Genomic DNA, 19908 nt, shown 5'->3' with positions numbered 1-19908 from the left:
TGTTAATTTTCTCTTGGATTTTTAGAGAGAGCAATTGATAGCATTTCTAGCGCGTAATTTGAAAACTGTGCCGATTGTCTCGTGGTGCACGCTTCTCAAGGTGGCCCACTCTCACCTACAAATTTTAATAATTTTGGATGTCCGGACGAGCAGACATTTTCAAGCTCATAGCTGTTGAGAAAATCAACAAGCTTTACTTATAATTTAAGTTGTTGTTTTGATGACATGTAATAGCAAGATCCAGATGCCGCATGGCATCTGGCCCGTACCCTTATTATTAACCTTAGTTTAATAGTTTGCCGTGGTTGTCTCTAAACCTTTAGGGGTCGAATAGTCGTATCAGCAGCTGCCTTAGTTAATTTGCAAACCAAATAATATACATTTTATCAATAGTAGTCACACGCATTTCCTTACAAATAATCTTTTCAGAATGCGGTTAATCTCTTGACGTTATATTAAGTAATATATATAAATAAGGAGTAACATTTGTCGGTTTACCTATAAGTGATTTAATAAAACCAGCTGGGAGTTTTTTTATTTCCTTAACCACAGTGTCCTTGAGGTTTCTAAGTAAAATCATCGGTTGTTAAAGGAAACAAAAACTTGAAAAAAAAAACGACAAAAATTTAGACTACTTTTTTATATACTTATAAGAATGAATGTTGACTCAAAAATTGAGTCTACATTAAAAGTATAAAAGCATAATGAGCATAAAAGAAGAAAACTGGGATTATAAAAGGTTTTATTTACATAAACTTACAAAATTACTTTCATAAACGATGCTACGTACTGAGGAAGAGCTACCAAAACTTAAGGATAGAGACTTAAGGATCGATAGATCGTCTTGATGAACACAATAAAGGCATTAGGTTACTGTGCGATCCTTGGCTTCAAGCCAGCTGTCGCTGGATTGAATAGGCTGCACTGAAAAGTTTTCGTATAAATTTTATGTAGATGGATGAGTAGAAATTTACCCACGCATCTGGAATCTAAGCATGTGACAATCACTCTGTGACTGACAGAACAGTCAAAAAATCAGAGAATAATATTTTAGTAGGTTCGAACTAATTGTTTCGACAGTTTCGACCTACGTAGCCAGCAGAAATCCTTCAACTCTTCATACGAAAGTTCATGGCTTTTATTTAAAGCCCAGGATTTTTTGGTGAAGTTTATGAAAGTGCAAGAGGCAATAGTACATAAAAATATATGTCTCATAAATAACCTACACCCTAAACTAACTATAGTATTAAAACGAGAAACTTAGTACAGGAGTTACAACTTTTTGCACTTTATGAAAAACGAATTACGATTCTTTGATCGTTGCTAAACGATCAAAGAATACCGAGGAAATATGCATCTGTGATATATAAACAAACTTTAAAAATGTGTTTATTATCAACTCGTGGCAAAATGTGAAAGAATATTTCAGTGTTTTAATTCATACGATAGGAAACAGAAATACATTAAAAATATTCTTCGGTGTTGTAACATATACGAGGGGATTTCAATACATACCAAAGAATTTAAAAATGCTAAAATATCGTAAGGAATCAAATTGACTAGATAACCATCAGTGAGCATTATAGAAATGCAGTAAAATCTGTGCTTTTCTAAGAAAAAAAAAACACTTTTCTGGAGCCGATGTTTCATCTGACCACAGTATGTTGTTGACCAAATTAAAATTAAAGCTTAAGGTACGTTTTGTTGCAGCGATGAGCATATGTAAAAAAAATTATAATTGTTAAAATACCTGCTAGCAGAAGAAATAGTGGACGCAGAAATGTTCTAAGTGTTCTAAGACTAGAAAAATATGCAATATTTAAAAGAAGACAAGAAGAGGAATACTTCAAAATTTTAATAAACAACCATTTATTAGAAGATGATGTTAAGTTTTCACATTTTTTCCGTTTGAATGAACTTCAGTTTGATTTTATGTTAGGCTTAGTAAAACAGGATCAGAAAAAGTCGTCTAGAGACTGTATTCCATATCCAGTGTTTCCCGAAGAGTATCTCTCAAATAAAAAACTCTTAAAATCACTTATACAAGCCACTAAAGTCTCTCAGCGTAAAAATATACCTTTAAACGGATACAACAACAGCCATCGTTAATAACTGAATACATGTGATTGATATTGTCTCTATTATCACGCAAAATGAATTTTTTTGTGCATTTTTAGAAAATTTATTTTTGAAGTAAGAATAGCATATGCAATAGCATATACAAGAATAGCTTCGAGTTTTGAAGCTATTTTTGGAATAATTAAGCAAGAAAACTCTCATTAAATATTTAAAAGATTTTTTATGCTTTTTCAGTAAAATTGTGTCGTTTATATATATATATATATATATATATATATATATATATATATATATATATATATTGTTTATGAGTAAAAAATAACGTTTAATCTTTTGCATATTCTATTTATTACACATATTAATATCACCAAATTTATTAAAAGCAGTTGTTAGATACCTGTATCAACGAATGTCACGAGAAAGGAAAAAAGGCTGGACCATTTCATATTCGACACATGACGATATTTCTGGACAAAACTTTTTTGTCCACCATATGTTTTATGTTTAAATTACCGATATTTTCAGCTAATATTAATACTCCTCTTTGTCAGAATATGGCTTTTTGTTTCCATCTTATTACTTCTTTTTTGGAACAAATATTGTTGTTCGACTAAATTTTTTTTTGTTGGCAATGAATTCGATTAGTAAGCGTGATCCGACAAGAACATTGTTGGTAAAATCGCCATGAACTTATCTGTAATGGTGCTCCAGATTAAATTTTTGGCACTGCCACTTAAATTCCACATATCAAATAGCAAAGCTTGGAACTATTGTCATAAGTAAATAGGAATTGTTTCTCAAACTCAGTTTTAAATTTACGAATCGCGATATCGTATTTAAATTTACGTTTTGAAATTGATGGCTCACTCGGGATAATTTCGATAACAATTATTTTAAAAGGATTAAAATTATTTTAAAAGGAAATAAACTATACCTCATAAGGGAAAAATGTAAAGCAGATTTAAAATTTTTGTATAAAAGTTAAAAATGCTTTAAGTCAACCGATCATATCGCATATAGATATCAATTGCGCCGACGCGACACAACGATGAGTAATGTATCTGAGCAAGATTGTAGCTGCTGCTTTACTGTGCTAGTTAGTGGCATAGTATAAAAGATAAATTTTTATCCAATTTGACGAAAAAAATTAATTTTCTTTATTTCTTTATTTTTCTTTATTTTAATACGAATGTATTTTATTATTTAATATTCTCCTGTCTCCTACAGTTGAGACAATGTGTATATATCTTCTTCTTCTGTTTATGTTTATGCACCTTACATCTACGTCGTAGGGAAAGGAAAGTTCCCTGTTGTATCCAATTGCCAGCTTCAATAGGGTCAGTTAGTTCTTCTTCCACTTTTAGGTACTGTTATTGTGTTGTTTTGGTAGGTATTTTCGATCGTTTTAATTATTTCTAGAGGTATCTCTCTTGCAGTTGTCTCATTATAAATATAGCGTCGGTGCATGATCTTCCCGACCTAAAACATTGTTGTTCTTCTGCTAGTCTAGTGTTATAATTTCATTCAGTTTATTGGTTATCACTGTGGTTGTTAATTTTAGTGTTGTCTTTGATAAATTAATTCCTCTGTAATTTTCCGGGTTCGATTTGTCTCCCTTTTTGAAGAGAGGTATTAGGATGCTTGATCTCCATTTTTGAGTATATTCTGTTTTGTTCTATTATTTTTTGGATTAGTCTTAATAGTTATTTGGTCATATCTGGACGTCCGTACTTTAGGAGTTCGTTCGGTATTATGTCCTCTCCTGGTGATTTTCTATTTTTTATGATTAGTAAAAGAAGCATTATTTCCTTATTGCTTCCTTTACTTCTTCCTTCTCAATATTTATTTTTTCGTTTGTCGTCATCTCAGGTGTTGGCGGCTCGTTATCGTCACCTTTAGCACATAGGGATCGAAAGTAGTCTGCCCATGTTTCATTCTGAATGTGTTTTGTTTTTATTAGTTTGTTCATCTCTTCCCTTTTTCCTTTTATAATTCTCCATATTTCTTTTTGTGTTTCGTCATGTTCCAACTGCTTTGAGAAGCTCTGCCAGTGTTACCTTTTTATCACTCTCGCTGAGGCCGCTTTCAGGGGCAGTTGGCTTCAGTGTTTGTCCAAATTTTTTTTCAAATTTGTAAAGTTTTGTGTTTTCTTACCTTATGTTGTGGAAAATATGTAGTAAGCAGTTAATAGTTACAGTTTTTAGGAGGTTGGGAAGAATCTTTAAAGAGTCAAGACGCTGTGAGTTTCGGCGTCAAGAACCGGCGAATTGGTTAGAAAAAGTGATTTATACTTAATGTAATGTGTCAGTTCTGATAATAGTAATCACTGTTTTTTATTTGTATGTCGTCTCTCATCTGAGATATTTGTAAAACGGCGTTTTTTTTTTCAACAAATTTGAAAGATACTCACATGTTCCACTGTTGAGTTTTTAAGGAACCGAGTTTCCAAATTTTGCGTCCAGTGCCAACTTCAGCCTCAATTTTTTTGTCCTGAGAAGCCGTTTCAGAACATTTTTCATAATTTGCAGATGAATTTGTTCGTGTTACAGAGAGTGTAAGTCCACTTCCTAACACCAGAAATTTTAGTGAAATCCAGGTAACTTTTGTGTTTGAGTTTTAAAGGAAAAATAAACATTTTCTAATAATAATTGCTTTCAAATATTAATTGTTGTCGGTTTTAAAATTTAATATTGACATCTGACAGCTAGCTTTTTTTTTTTGACATTTGGTAAATACCCAATCATAATAGAGATTTTGTTTTTGTTTTTTTTTTAAGAAGGTTAACCTCTATGCATAGTTTCACTTAAAAAGATATTTTTTCATTTGTAATAATTATTTCCGTTACAAATTGTCGCCCATCAACAATTGTAAGTTTTGTAGTATCTCCAACTTCTAGAGTTTGTAAACCGATAGGACATAGTAAGTTTGTTTTTGACATTTTGTATTTTATTGTTATTATGTATATTTGTAACTGTCTGTGATGAGACAGCAATAAATATTAAATTGTTTTCCTAAACCATTTTGTTTATTTCTGTTAACTAACTCTCTAACGCTTTTATGTGTTTTTAGGAAAGAAGAACCTTTTCTTTCATCCAGCAGGAAGATTCTTCAAAGCGGCATCCATTTTAAATAGCTTGAGAACCTTCTTGTATTGTGTTTCGTTCCAAGAGATTCACGTTAGTATCCCTTTTTGTTTAATTTTTGTAGTTACCTCATTTCAGTCCTCCTGTCATTCACTTATCCACGACCCAGTTCTCCAAATAAACCCTGAGTGGCCGTTCGTCAAAGTTTGGTTTATTTTGCTTCCCCTATCTCTACCCCAATAATTTCTGTCCCAAACTTTCAACCCCCTATAATAATACCCTATGTGGTAGGCAAAATAATCGTTATAATATTACGAGGCGTAATCTCCGTTTAGGTAGTTTAAAAAAGATATTCATTATACACTACATATTTTTTGCAAAAATCTGCGAAATAGTCCCCATTTTCATTTATATCGCCTAGTCCAAAATCTCCAATAATGTTCCTTTGACTGTCTTTTCCTATCTTAGCATTAAGGTCCCCCACCAGAACGGTGAGATCTCTAGTCTTGAGTTGGTCAGTAACAGTTTTTACATTTGCCTAGAACTTTTTAAGTTCTTCTATTTTATTTTCCGCTGTCGGTGCATACACTTGTATTAAATTTATGTTTCTGGTTTTTGCGTTAAATTGAATTTGTATAACTCGTTCAGATACCTGCCATTTAGCGTTAACACATTTACTAAACTCCCTTGAGACTATAAATCCTACACCATAACAATGATGATTGCTGTCTTATCCTGCATAATATAGTTCATGATTATCCACATTGCATTGGCCAGATCCGGGCCACCTCATTTCACTAATACCGCAAATTGATATATGCAGTCTTCATATCTCATTTATTGCATATTGCGTTTTTGCAGGTTCATATAAATTCCACACATTCCATGTGCCCATTCTACAACTAATTTTGTTATTAAATTTGGCCAAGCGGGCAATTCGTTTCACTCCTGCCTCATTTAAGAGAGACCCTCGCGGGGCCATTATTTAGTTTATCAACCATAATGATACTCCTGCAAAAATAGAGAAATAGTCATTCCCTTGGCTTTTGGGTGGTTGCAATCACACCGGGTACTGTTATGGTGTTATGTATTGACCGTTTTGGCCTGCATGACTCCCACTAAATAAAAATACTGAAAAACCAGCTGCCGATTTCCAGATTTGATTTGGCCCTAAACCCAGGGGACTGCCACTCCACCCTCCAAACCGTTTTGAAGACGTTCTTCTCCGCCAAGGTTGCGGTTGTGGACTTCATCTGTGACTCTGGACAAGGGACAATTAACAGGTACTAGTTTCCCGGGTCAGGAAAAACCTGGAATCTGCGGACGGAAGGGATTTATTCACTTCCCCTGATAGGACTATCCAGAAGAAGTTCCTACCCACTACCGAATTATGTATGCACTAGAGATTAACAATTTAAAGAAGAAAGAACATAAATAATATTAATAACCATTCTATTTTAAGAATTATTTTATGAAATGTTTAAATTAAATCGCCAGGGATTTCTCGTTTCCTCAAAAAACCGCAACTCTCTCTCCCTACAATTTCTGGGAACTTAAGATATGTTTGGTTTTTTGTGATAGGTACTTTTAGACACGGTCTTTTGAAGGCAAGTGACACAATTTTGCGAAAAAGCATTGAAACTTCTAATTATAAAAATATCTTTCAACAATAAATTTTACAAAAAAAAAAATAATTTTGTATTTGAAAATTAAATCCATAGGTCTTAATTTTTCTTGAATAATGCTTATTATTTGTACATTTACTTTTCTTGACACAATACCATTACAAATATATTTTAAACAAATTACTTAATTGTTTTCAATTTTAAACAAAACTTTTTGTATTATTATCAAAAATTTTATTATTTTTGATTATAATTATAAAAATTTTATAACAACAAAAACAAATTTTCGTTGATTAAAACGAGAGATATTGCGACTTTTATAAATTTGAAGTTATAAATTGAGTTTTTGAAATAGTAAAATAGAGAGAGATTATACTCTTATCTTTGGCGCATCATATACGGCTCATTTTTAAAAATTTTTTTTGCAAAACTTGAACTTTATCCAACAGTCCAACACCATCTTTCAAATGGTGCTTTTTAAATTTCTTAATCTTTACAAACAAAGCACCGGTGAATTTTTGAATAAAAAGGGCTAGCTCGGGTTCTAAGGGCCGTAGGTCGTAGGACATTGTAGCTAACTAACATTTTGAATAAAAAAATTAACTTCCTTCACTTTAATGCAATAAAAAATTCCAATTTTACAATAACTGTTAAGTGAAACTTTTTAAAATTTTCGTAGCCAAATATTTGTGATATTGTCCTCATTCTCAGGCGATATTAAAGTATTTTGTGCATTTTTAGAAAAGTTAATAAACATTTCAAAACATCGTCTTTTGAAGCTATTATTGCAATAATTATGCAACAAATTATAACTTAAGAAATTCTCATTTTTAAATATTTTCCATGTCTTTAAATCTCTTTTTTTAGTAAAATTGTGTCACTTTTCTAGGTATATAATTTACTGGTCTTTACCTGTAGTATTTAAAATCAAATAACGATCTTACATTATTTATTATTATAAGTAAAAATGAAGATAAATCTTTTGCATATTTGTTAGTTACATATTGTTATCACCAAATTTATCAAAAGCAATTGTTAGATACCTGTATCAAAGAGTGTCTCCAAGAAGACTTCTTTTTTGCTAATTTCTCAATTCTGGATAACAACACATATAATATATTATAAACGAAATAAACATTTTTATCTTGAATATGCATCGTATAAAAACATTTCCGTGTTCTATCATACATTGTTTTATGTGTTCAAACAAGGAAACTTAATCATATGTACTAACCTGTTTAAAAAAAGCGGCACCAAAAGGTCTAAGGTATTAATCCAATAATAAAAAGTGACAAACACTATACGTGCGGTGACTCACTTCACAGTATTTCCTCATCACAATCGTACTCTCAATAGACCCCGTGAATGTCAGTTCCTCCTACATACGAAAATATTACGGAAAACAAATAAAACGAAAAAAAAAATAGTAAAAGCCGGGGCGCGTGCCGCTTGGTATTTTCGTGTGCATGCACGTGTATCTATCGAAATGTCACCGCAACTAAAAACTCAAGTCTCATCGACGAACAGACGGCTCGACCCGCAGGTTTAGCGGGCATCTTCGTGGGTTACTTCCATGTCTGGTGTGTTGAGTCGGCTGCGATGCCCTCGAAGAACAACTTTTGGAAGCAGTGGCGGCGAAGTGACCTGACTTGTGAACTTTCTTGAAACAGATCTACTTTTAATTAAGGGAATTTTCTTAACAATACTACGTTATATAGGGGACTTTTCTCCATTTTGACAAACATTGATTCAATAAAAACGTAATATTTATACAGGGTGCGCCACCTCTCTGGCTTATTTGATTACGGCTAAACTATAAAGTATTATAAAAAAAATGTAACAAAACTGATGTAGTCTACGATTTAAAACTATTTTCAATTATACAGGGTGAGTCAGAACAACGGAATGAATCAAAGTTGTTTTTTTAATGAAACAGCCTGTATGTGTATATTAAAGCATTTTTGAATGTATTTTGAAAAAATATGAAGATTGTATAAAGTTTCATAGGTAGGCCTAAAGTTACTAATTTTTAAAATGTATTTACACTTTTTTTAAGAAAAACGGTAATATTTAAAGGGTCGTGGATTAGGTTTAAGGTAATAAAAATGTAGTGTAGATTGTATAGTGTTGTGTTATTTTTAAATAATTTAATATCTTTAAAATCCAGCTATATAATATACTATTTCACTATCACTATTTTCAAATACAAAATTTTCTCTTTTTTTACAGAACACCCTGTATATTAGTATTGTATTTTAAAGAAAACATCAACTGGCACAACAGTTTTTTCGTATGTTACAGTCACTTTTGTGTTGAGTGACACGTTGTTTAAGCCACTGTTACTTTAACCACCACTTGAAGACAGGGCATAACTTTGACTTTAATAATGTAAAAATCTTGGAACAAGTTGATAATTATAAAAATCGGCTTTTCCTTGAAATGGTACACATTAATAAAACTCCTGAATCTATCAATTATAAGACAGACACCAATCATTTAAGTAATATCTACTGCAACATACTAAACAATATATTATAATATGATAGATCTTAACATTTAAACATAAACTTAGTAATTCTCTAGTAACTGTTCCACTAATTTTTTACATACCATCAATTTCATTTTATAGATCAATTTATCGTCTTTCTGATTCTTTCTCAATTCTGTACTATTAATTCCATCTTTCCACTTTATAATATGGATAATAGTGTCATAGTAATTGTTTATTTTAACCGACTCACTAAAAATTGTACAATGGGAATTCACTCTATAAAATATTGCGGTTACCATAACTCCTAAATAAAATCAAACAAATATGTCATTTATTTAGATATGCTAAAAAAATTTAAATTTTTATTCTTCTAGTTGTAAGTATTAAAATATTCACATTGTTTACACATAATAATTAATGATTCTAATAAATTTACAGTTTTCTCCTGAAGAAGTCACAAAATCGTGACGAAATATTGAGACTGAACAAATAGAGTTTTATTTCCTGACCGATTGCTGATACTATAAATCAATATTTAAAACAGTACGGTCGAAAAATAATTTGAAAAATATATATATATATATATATATATATATATATATATATATATATATATATATATGAAAAGATATAGATATATATATATATATATATATATATATATATATATATATATATATATATATATTAAGGATATTTTAATGTAGTGGTTTTCCCTTGCCTTCTACAGTCTTATGTCTTTGCTGTCTCTTAATTCATTACCATTCGGAGAAAATTTCTTGGTTTCATGACAAAAGAGTGCCCTGCCACTTCATCCTCGTCTACTAGATATTATCTGTTCATTTATGTATGAGCAGATTTTTATAGGTATCTACTTGTTACCTATTAATATAGCTGTACCTCAGCGAGTTCTTTTATTTTGAACTATCCTTCTTGTTTTCTAGTTTCTCGTCCTTTTTTTGTTATTTTTAACCAATCTTTTACAACTCGAACTAGCTATTTTTAATATATTCAATATTTTAGCTCGTTTATCAGTCTAGTTCATCAAAATTTTAAATGATTCTGCCTATTAGTTTGTTAGTCCCTTTTGTGCAGTTGTAGTTTAGATTCGAATGCCCAACCCGAATGAATAACCAGGCGAAGTAGGCAAACGAATCGCATCCACTTCGCTGTAAATAATCTAGTGGAACGATGGTTTAAACCCTGGCCTGAAAACAGAAAGGCTAACGTAGGAATTTAAAATCTAAATAGATATGCTACTTAGACTAAAATACGGAACGAATACGGTTAAACACCGAAATAAAGATAGGTGTTGGAGTGGCCATCTCGAAGACTTCCAACTTGCAAGGTTTTCCACATGAGTTTTTAATATAGGAAATGGAAAAAAAAAATATGAAAAGGCGTTTGATACTATCGATCATCATAAAATGCTTCGAGCATTGGCTGACTGCCGCATTGACTACCGATATATCGCCTTGATTAAAACTATTTACGAAACTGGTACAGCCTGTGTCCGCCTTCATGAAAATACCAAGAAATTTCGAATAGAACGTGAAATTAGACAGGGTAATACTATCTCCCCTAAATTGTTTACATCTGTTCTTGAATATATGTTCAAGCAAATGGAACGAGAGGATAACATGGGAATTAATATAAATGGGGAAGATCTGAACCACATAAGATTTGCCAATGACATCATTTTAATATCTGATAGAGTTCATAAAGCTACAAAATGCTGCACACGCTCTATAAAGTGTCAAAAACAATTGGTCTTAAAATTAACACCTCAAAGACAAAATTTATGACCAACCTTGTAGTCAGCGGTAAAATTCTGATTGAGAGCCATAGCATCGACCAAGTAATAGCTTACAAATATCTTGCCGAGATAATCAGACAACTGAAATACAAAGAAGGATGGGTCTCACATGGGCTGCCTTTGGTAGATTGAATAACATTTTCAAGTCTATTATTAAAGTTTGTTTAAAAAGAAAGGTTTTTAACCAGTACGTTTTACCGGTTCTTACATATGGTGCAGAAACACTGACTCTGACAAAAAGAACAATAGATAAAATAAGAGTTACACAATGCGCTATGGAAAGATCAATATTAGGTATTACCATCAGAGATAAAGTACCAAACCTAGAAATAAGAAGAAGAACAGGAGTCACAGATGCAGTTGAAAAAATAGCCATGGCTAAATGGGCTTGGGCCGGACATGTTGCCAGATTAACGGATGATAGATGGACCAAAAAGATTCTGGAATGGCGACCAAGACAAGAGGCATATCGAAGCAGAGGACAACCACCGACTAGATGGATGGATGATATCAAGCGCATCATCACCAACTGGATGCAAGAAGCTCAAGATAGAAATAGGTGGAAAATTTTACCGAATGCCTACGTTCAACAGTGGACAAATATAGGCTAATTGATGATGATGATTTTAATATAGGTATATTTAATATATTTATTTTATTTATTATATCTATTTTACAGTTACGTTAACATTCATTAAAAAACGATTCAAAATCTATGAGGTTAATGTCCTCTTAGACCTTTTTTTTTCTTTTTTCCCTTATTTTTAATTTATAACATTTAAATGACAAATGTACTACATTGCTAGACATTGCACTGTATAAAGTATACATGGATTAAAACTAACTACATTATTCAATTTGAACCGCATAATCTTATGAGACCAATAACCCCACATGTAAAATTAAAAGAAACATTACTATTAATGAGATTTATCATCATTATTAAGGAAATAAAAAATGGTTCTTATTTATTAAACATTCTCAACTCCATATCTTTTATGTAACATTGCATGTATAATTTATACGTATCTATGATAATAAATCGAATAACATCTGACGTTTTATAAAAAAGCGGAAATAATCTGGTCTTAACTTCGCTATTGAAACATATGGTGTATGACTGTGCAAATCTCTGGTAATGACTTTTTTATTGTCACAACATGCGCGATTATAACAAAATAAAATTTTGTTGCTTAAAGTTAAAAATGCACATAGATCCAAATATTTTATTTAATGTAATATTTCACATACTTAGGACATTATAACCTCCTGAGATCATATTTATTCGACATCACATTTAAGTTTACACTGATTTCCTCACACACCAGGAAAAAATGACGGTAACTTAACTACCAAGTTTAACTTGGACTTTAAAGAATATTTTGTGTACTAATACAATGTTGGTCAGTACGATATTTGGTAAACATACTAGGGCGGTCCGATAAGTACTTAGCCCACAAAAGAAAAACAAAAATTTACAGAAGCGGCGATTCATTTTTCAACATAGTCTACTTTTAGCTCCATACACTGGACCCAGCGATGCTCCAACTTCTTTAATTCGTCTGAAAAATAGGTTTTCTCGAGGTCTGCAAAGTAGGCTTCCTTGACGGTGGTGACCTTCTGTTTAGACTGTTTGCCCAGTGGGGGCTTTTTTTAAGAGTGGCAACAAAAAGAAGTCACACAGGGCCAAATCTAGAGAATATTGTGGATGAAGGAACAGTTCGTAGCCCAATTCGACCAATTTTGCCGTGACGATGGTGGAGGTATGAGTGGGTCCGTTGTCGGTGTGGAAAAGCACTTTTTTCTTCGCTAAATGGGATCATTTTTATGCAATTCGGCGTCGAATCGGTCCAATCATTCGGCGTAGTAGATAGAGCCCTGTGACCATTTCGCCATTCTCCAGGTAGTCGATGTAGATCACCGCTTGTGAATCCCAAAAAATGGTGGCCATCACACTCTTCTAGTGTATATCAGTGGATTCATAATTCTTCAATGGTTACGAAATAATATAGAAACTACTTCGGATTATGTTTAAATAACGTCAAACACTGCTCTGAAGTGGTCTCACGTTAAGCAAACGCGGCAATCATCGCGCCGACAGCTTTCTCATGCCCGAAATTTTACGCAAAATATAACATACTCAGTCTTTTGAGATGCCTGCTGTCTCAGCTATCCCGCGTATCTTTAGTCGGCGGTCTGCCAATATGAGATCGTGAATTTTTGTCTATATAATAGCTCTTCATTTTTTCGTCTTACTTCGCTGATTTCTATGACGTCCCATTTTATGTTTTCTATTTCTTTTTCCAGTTCTACAAGTCTGGATTGATTTAATAGCGAGCGACAATTATATGTTGCTATATATAACGTTGTTGTTTTATTTGATTCTTATTGCCGGTGTGTTCCGATTATAAGGCGTCGAAACTCGTCTTTTCGCAGAAGAAGGAGGGTATCCTTCTTCTGTTATATAACGTACTCACCCAATACGTCATATATTGCCGGGGATTGCGCGACCTATGTCTTCGTGGATATAGGAGGTAGGATTCGTTGGCAGAACTGGCTAACTTTTTAAATCAGCTGCGACCCATTCGTCATTATCAGTTAGGCATTTACCAGAGATTTTAATGGTTTGCCCTTACCAGCAAAATAACAACTTCTCCGATACCCATACCAACGTTTAAATAAATCATGGAAATCCAATTAAGGGTTCAGAAGAAATATAGTTTTAAAATCATGGTCCATTTTAGGTGGTGTGTTATATATATATATATATATATATATATATATATATATATATATATATATATATATATATATATATATATATATATATATATATAACACACCACCTAAAATGGACCATGATTTTAAAACTATATTTCTTCTGAACCCTTAATTGGATTTCCATGATTTATTTTTCTTATTGTAGGTATATTTCTAGTTAATGACTATATTAAATGTCAACGTTTTACTTATATACAGGGTGTAAAAAAAAGTTGTGTTTTTTCATCTAATTTTGCAACACCCGGTGGAATGTATTAGAAACAAACGCTACATATTATTAATATTTTAAGATCGCTTCATTCTTTCTTCACATTTTGGTAAAAAATCATTACGATAAGTTTATTATCAAAAAAGAAAAGTATGTTTAAAGCATTGCGTGATTTTTACTCTCCAAAATTAACGCCCGACCTCAACTCTACCATAATTATTATTAAGCTATTTTTCTTGTATATCCTTGATTGGATTTCAATAAATTTGTTTGCTCATTGCAGACCTATTTCTAAGTAACTACGGTATTATTGTTTTCTGGGAGGTGTCAACATTTCACCTAGATACGGGGTGTAAAAATTAATTTGATTTTTCATCTTATTTTGCAACGCCCTGTGGAATTTACTTAAAGCAAATGCTACATCTTAATCTTAATACTTTAAAAAAGTTTCATTTTTTTTTTCAACATTTTCGAAAAAAAATCATCGATATCTTTATTATCAAAAAATCAAAGTACGTTCAAAGTGTAACGTGACTTTATTGAATTGTAAAAATTCAACATTCAATTTCAAGAAATCTGAGCCAAGATGAATGTGTTCAGGCAATTACTTTAGCTGATGTAGGCTTAAGTTATCGTGAAATAGGCTTGAGGTTAGGAGTATTTCATTTACAATATCACGAGTTATTCAACGTTTTCGAAAAACAAACGACCGTATGAAACGGCGTGGATAAGGAAGAGAAAAACTTACAACACCACGACAAGATCAGTTTATCAGCTATAAGAGAACGTTTTCTCGCAATGAGACATTCACAAATATAAGTGACAAATGTTCATAATATTCAAATTAGTAGAAGCACTATATAAAGCCGTCTCGCTGAACAAGATCTGCAAATTTGGATACCAGTCAGAGCTTTAAACGTAAATCATTGTAGAAGTAGATTACAATTTGCCAGAGAGCACCTTGACTGAAATGTTGATGACTGGAAGTACGTGTTGTTCACTGATGAATCGTGGTATTGCTTATATAGCTCAGTTTGAGAGTTAATCGACGGCCAAGAGAACGTTATGCACATTGTAATATACGACCTATTACTTTATTCAATGGTGGATCTGTAATGGTTTGAGGAGGAATATCTCTTACAGCGCAAAACGGACCTTTTTGCTTTACGAAGAGATTTCTTAACAGGTGAAAGGTATATTAGACATTTTGTCTAACCATGGAATTCCATTTGGGAATTTCCTTACATAGGAAATAATTTTCTTTTAATGAGAATTTGTGTCTCTTGTCTCGCTTGACGACATAGAAGTTATTGTGAGAGAAGTTTGGGATGCAATTGATCAAGACCAAATACGCTGCTTGATTTTAAGTATGCCTCGCCGCTGTGAAGAAGTAATTAGATTTAGAGGTGGAAATACTCATTATTAAGTGTTTTTAGGAAAGGGCAATAATTAAAGAATATTTAGGTTATATTTTCTTATGCTTTATTTGTATTAAATGTCAATAAAGTTTATGTAAGTAATGTTTTCTTTGCTTTAAATGTCGATAAAAATTTGATTTTCGCTTTGATTTTAGAGATATCGAAATAATTTTTTCACGAAAATCTTAAGAAAGAACAAATTTATCCCAAAATAATAATAAAATTTAGCGTTTATTTCTAATAAATTCCACAGGGTGTTGCAAAAAACGATGAAAAAACACAACTTTATTTTTACACCCCGTATACGGGTAAAACGTTGATATTTTTCAGAAAACATTAATACATTGATTTACTAGGAATAGACCTATAATATGAAAAAAAACATCATCAAAATCTAATCATTCGTTTAGAAGAAAAATAGCTTTAAACTTTTGGTACATTTAAGGTGGTGCGTTAATTTTGGGCATTAGGTATATTAAAGGAAAAAATACAATTATGCTAAATATGAATAAGATGTGAAAGATATACAAAGGAAGAGTACAAAATTGAAGAAAAACTGGCAAAAATGCCTAAATAAAAGAAGGAGAATTTTTTTGATACAATATTTATTCTGTTAAAAACTCCTAGCCACAGAATAAAAGTGGAATTTTGATTAGATATATAGAATCCCCCTTAAACGAATTTTTAGGGTTTTATCTATTATAATAAGCAAGTAGTCAACGCGACGTAGGGTTTGTATTAATCTATTGGCGCGTAGCGACGCCAGGCGTCTGAATTGTTGTGTTTGGTGTTTGAAAAATAAATTGTTGCCAGTATTATTTGAAGGGTTGTCGAGAGTACCGTATTTTAGTTTTACATTACCATTAGACGTGTTCGCGATACGCTAATTTGGTTTATTTAGGATTTGAGGTAAGTTGTTTAGTTTAACACTGAGATTCTCTTAAGTCGTTTAGAGTGTTTGCTGCACAGTATATCTAATTGCAAATTTCATATATTATTATTAATATATAATATATTATTGAAACTTTACTTTAATCTTTCATTACTATATAAATAATTTCAAATTCAAAAGTTCACCACGTTTAACCAAGTAATAGCCCAATCTATTGTATAACTGCCTTCTAGTGGTGTTCGACCACATTTCGGGTGTTACGCTTTAAAAGGCTTGAATGATTTTTGGACGTAATTTGTATGAATTTCCGGAGAGTTCATGCTCATATCGGTAAATTCGTTGCTTCACATAACCACATACGAAAAAGTCCAACGAAGCAAGATCAAGAGTGCGAGGTGGCATTTTTATAGTAACTTTTGCACTAATAACTCTATTTCGAAACGTAATGTTTAAAAAATCTAACTTCTACCATAAATTGTGAGCTGGACAGCCGTCTTGCTGCAACCAAATTTCATCCATATTAATAGGTAATGCTCGAACTGCTGGAATTATGGTAAAATTGGTAAAATACCAGCCCAGAAGTTGACTTTACGGTATTGCGTTTTTGTGTCTATTTTAATCCTAATCAACTATATTATTTATTGTTATATATTTTACAGAGTACAGTAAATAAAGCACGATAAACATTTGTTATCGTATCATTAATCTGTTCTTATAATGCCTTATACATTTAATGAATTTTGAAGATTACTTTGGCAAATTTCTCTCTATTCTCTGCTATTCTTTTTAGTTCTTCATAATTTAATCCCGTGCAATGTTGCATATTTCGGATCCAAGAGCCCCTGTCGCATTTTTCCCTCCTGACTTCACGATTTCAGCCTTTCCTACGAGTTGTGGGTGGAAATATTTCCCATTCTTTAATAGGTATCCAAGTTATGAGGTTTTGCAGACTTTAATGGTGTGAAGTAGCTCTCTTTCTTTGTTTAAGCGATCGAGAACTTATCTATTTGTTATAAGGTGAGTACAGGGAATTTTTAATTAATTAGGATCATCATCATAAGTGGCTCGACAATCCGTTGTGGATCTTGGCCTGCTCACAAAGAAGTCGCCACTCCTGTCGATTCCTGGCAACTTCCCTCCATCTTCTAACCCCTAGAATCTGTAGGTCTTCTTCCACATCATCAATCCATCTCATTCGTGGTCGTCCTCTGCTTCTTGTGCCCTCTGGTTTTGAAAATGTTAATCTCTTCGTGTATTCGTGATCTGACATCCTAGCAATGTGTCCAGCCCATCTAAGTCTCTGCACTTTAACGAATTTCACAATATCTGGATCGGTGTATAACTGATACAGTTCAAAGTTGTATCTTCGACGCCATAGCCCATTTTCATTTACGGCCCCAAAAATCTTTCTAAGAATTTTTCTCTAAAAAATACCAAGAAGTCTTTTATCATTTTGAGATAAGATCCACGTTTCAGCCCCATATATCAAAACTGGTCTTATTAAGGTCCTGTATATATTAAGCTTTAGTGCACGTTTTATATTTTTATTTTTTAAATGTCTCTGGAGGCCGTGAACAGTTCTGTTTGCTATTGCTATGCGTCTTTTTATTTCGTCGCTTGTCGTGTTTGTTGCGTTTACTAGCGATCCAAGATATGTAAATTCTTTGACTTGCTCAAAGGTATGGTTGTTAATTTGAATTCTTTGTTGGATATTTCGAGGGTTTTTAGAAACCAACATATATTTGGTTTTTTCCTCGTTTACCACAAGTCCTAATTCACTTGCTGCGTCCGCAAGCCTTGTAAAACACTGCACCATGTCTCTCATACTTCTGCCCACTATAACTATATCGTCAGCGAATGCGAGAATTTGCGTCGATCTATTAAAAATAGTTCCATTCATTCTAAAATTTCTAATTAGGATAATTAATTATCCTAATTAATTATCCTAATTAATTAGGATAATTAAACTAATTATCCTATAAGTTCACATCTCAACTGCCTCTATCTTGTTCATGGTTGTAATTGTGAGCATCCATGATTTTATCTCGTATAGCATAGTTTCAAGGCCAAATATAGCATTTAAATAGTCGTGTCTTAAGCCCTTAGTTGATATGTGGGTCATATAGTACTCTTTTTGTTTGTATAAATGCGTCTCTTGCTTGTTTAATTTTGCGTTTGAGATTTGGGTCTGGTTGGTTTTTTATTCAGCAACCCATGTACTCCATCTGGTTTACTTTTTCCAAGATTTTACCATTCGATGTGATAGGCATTGGAATATTCTGAGATCAAACCTTACTTTCGTTTTATCACTGTTTATTTTATTATTAAATTAATTCAACCAAGTCCAAATAAAAGACATTATACATCGCCTTTATGATAGACAAATATCACATAACCTAATAAAAGCTGTGGAAAACGTATATAAAGAGAATCAAATTTAAGTTAAAATAAACGCAGGAAGTCAAAATCACTTGTAAGATGTAAAATAGGGATAAATGGATCGATTTTCCATCAAGAGATAAAGTTTAACTATATATCGCATAGAATTATCAGGGTATGGTGACGTTGAAGCAGAAGTAAGAAAACAAACAACGAGAGCAACAAAAATATCTGGCTGACTAAACAATACAATATGGTTTAATAAAAACATTCGTATTCAGGCTAAATCAAGTATATACAAAGCCAGTGTGCGGCCTATAAGGACATACACCGCAGAGACTAAACCAGAAACAACAAAAAGCAAAATATTTCTAGGAACAACAGAAATGGAGGTACCTTGTATGTATGTACCTTGGATGAAACATAGCTGGCTAAGTGAAACCATAAGCAATACATGTGGTATAGATAATATTAACCGTCGGGTGCTAAACAGAAAAAAGAAGTGGAATGAACACACATACTATCAGAATAGAAGAAAGAAGAATGGTGGTCAGAATCGCTTGAGATAAATCGCCAACGGGATCGAGATGTATAGGGCGACCCCGGAAAAGATGGGCGACAATCTGAACATTGATGCAGGTGGATAAAGTTCAAATAGGCGATTCTCGTATAATATAGAAGGAAGAAGAGATGTTTTAATTTATCATTAAAGCTTCAAAAAAGATTTCGATAAGTTTGAATAGATACATATGCAAAATTAATTAGTACATATTTCTTGAGATTTTGTCAATTTATCATTTTAAATTACGATTCTTCTTCTTCCTCAGCTTTTCCTTTTTCAGGAGGTTGCTGTTCCCAACTCTTCGTCGTCACTCATTTCTGTCCATTGGGTTTTCTTCATCTAAACTTTTCTCACTCAAGTCCTCTACCACACAGTTCTTCCATCTTCTCCTTTGTTTTTCTTTCATTAACTTCTAACAGCTCTATTCTTTAATTCACATAGCTTTTATCTTTCTATCTGATTGACCAAACCATTGTAGACTTTGTTCTTGAAACTTTTTTAAAAATGTAGGCATCCAGGCTCTTTCTCCTTATCAAGTTGCTTCTGATCCTGTTCCTTTTAGTTTTACCCAATA

General features: G+C 32.4%; 2 protein-coding genes across 3 annotated transcripts in view; one reads left to right on the top strand and one right to left on the bottom strand.

Annotated features, from left to right (window-relative positions):
- Window positions 1-8289, bottom strand: part of LOC140448057 (unconventional myosin IC-like) — a 108104-nt gene extending 99815 nt beyond the window's left edge. The window contains exon 1 of the mRNA XM_072541106.1: window positions 8022-8289. The gene's annotated coding sequence lies outside the window, so the exon portion shown is untranslated. The remainder of the gene's footprint in view (window positions 1-8021) is intronic.
- Window positions 8290-16330: 8041 nt separating this feature from the next.
- Window positions 16331-19908, top strand: part of LOC140448601 (kinesin-like protein KIF12) — a 69075-nt gene continuing 65497 nt past the window's right edge. For both annotated transcript variants that reach the window (XM_072541694.1, XM_072541693.1), the window contains exon 1: window positions 16331-16410. The gene's annotated coding sequence lies outside the window, so the exon portion shown is untranslated. The remainder of the gene's footprint in view (window positions 16411-19908) is intronic.

Source organism: Diabrotica undecimpunctata, chromosome 8 (genome assembly GCF_040954645.1).
Source record: "Diabrotica undecimpunctata isolate CICGRU chromosome 8, icDiaUnde3, whole genome shotgun sequence".
NCBI lineage: Eukaryota > Metazoa > Arthropoda > Insecta > Coleoptera > Chrysomelidae > Diabrotica > Diabrotica undecimpunctata.
Note: the sequence above shows the minus strand (reverse complement) of the source record. Positions and strands in the feature narration are given on the sequence as shown.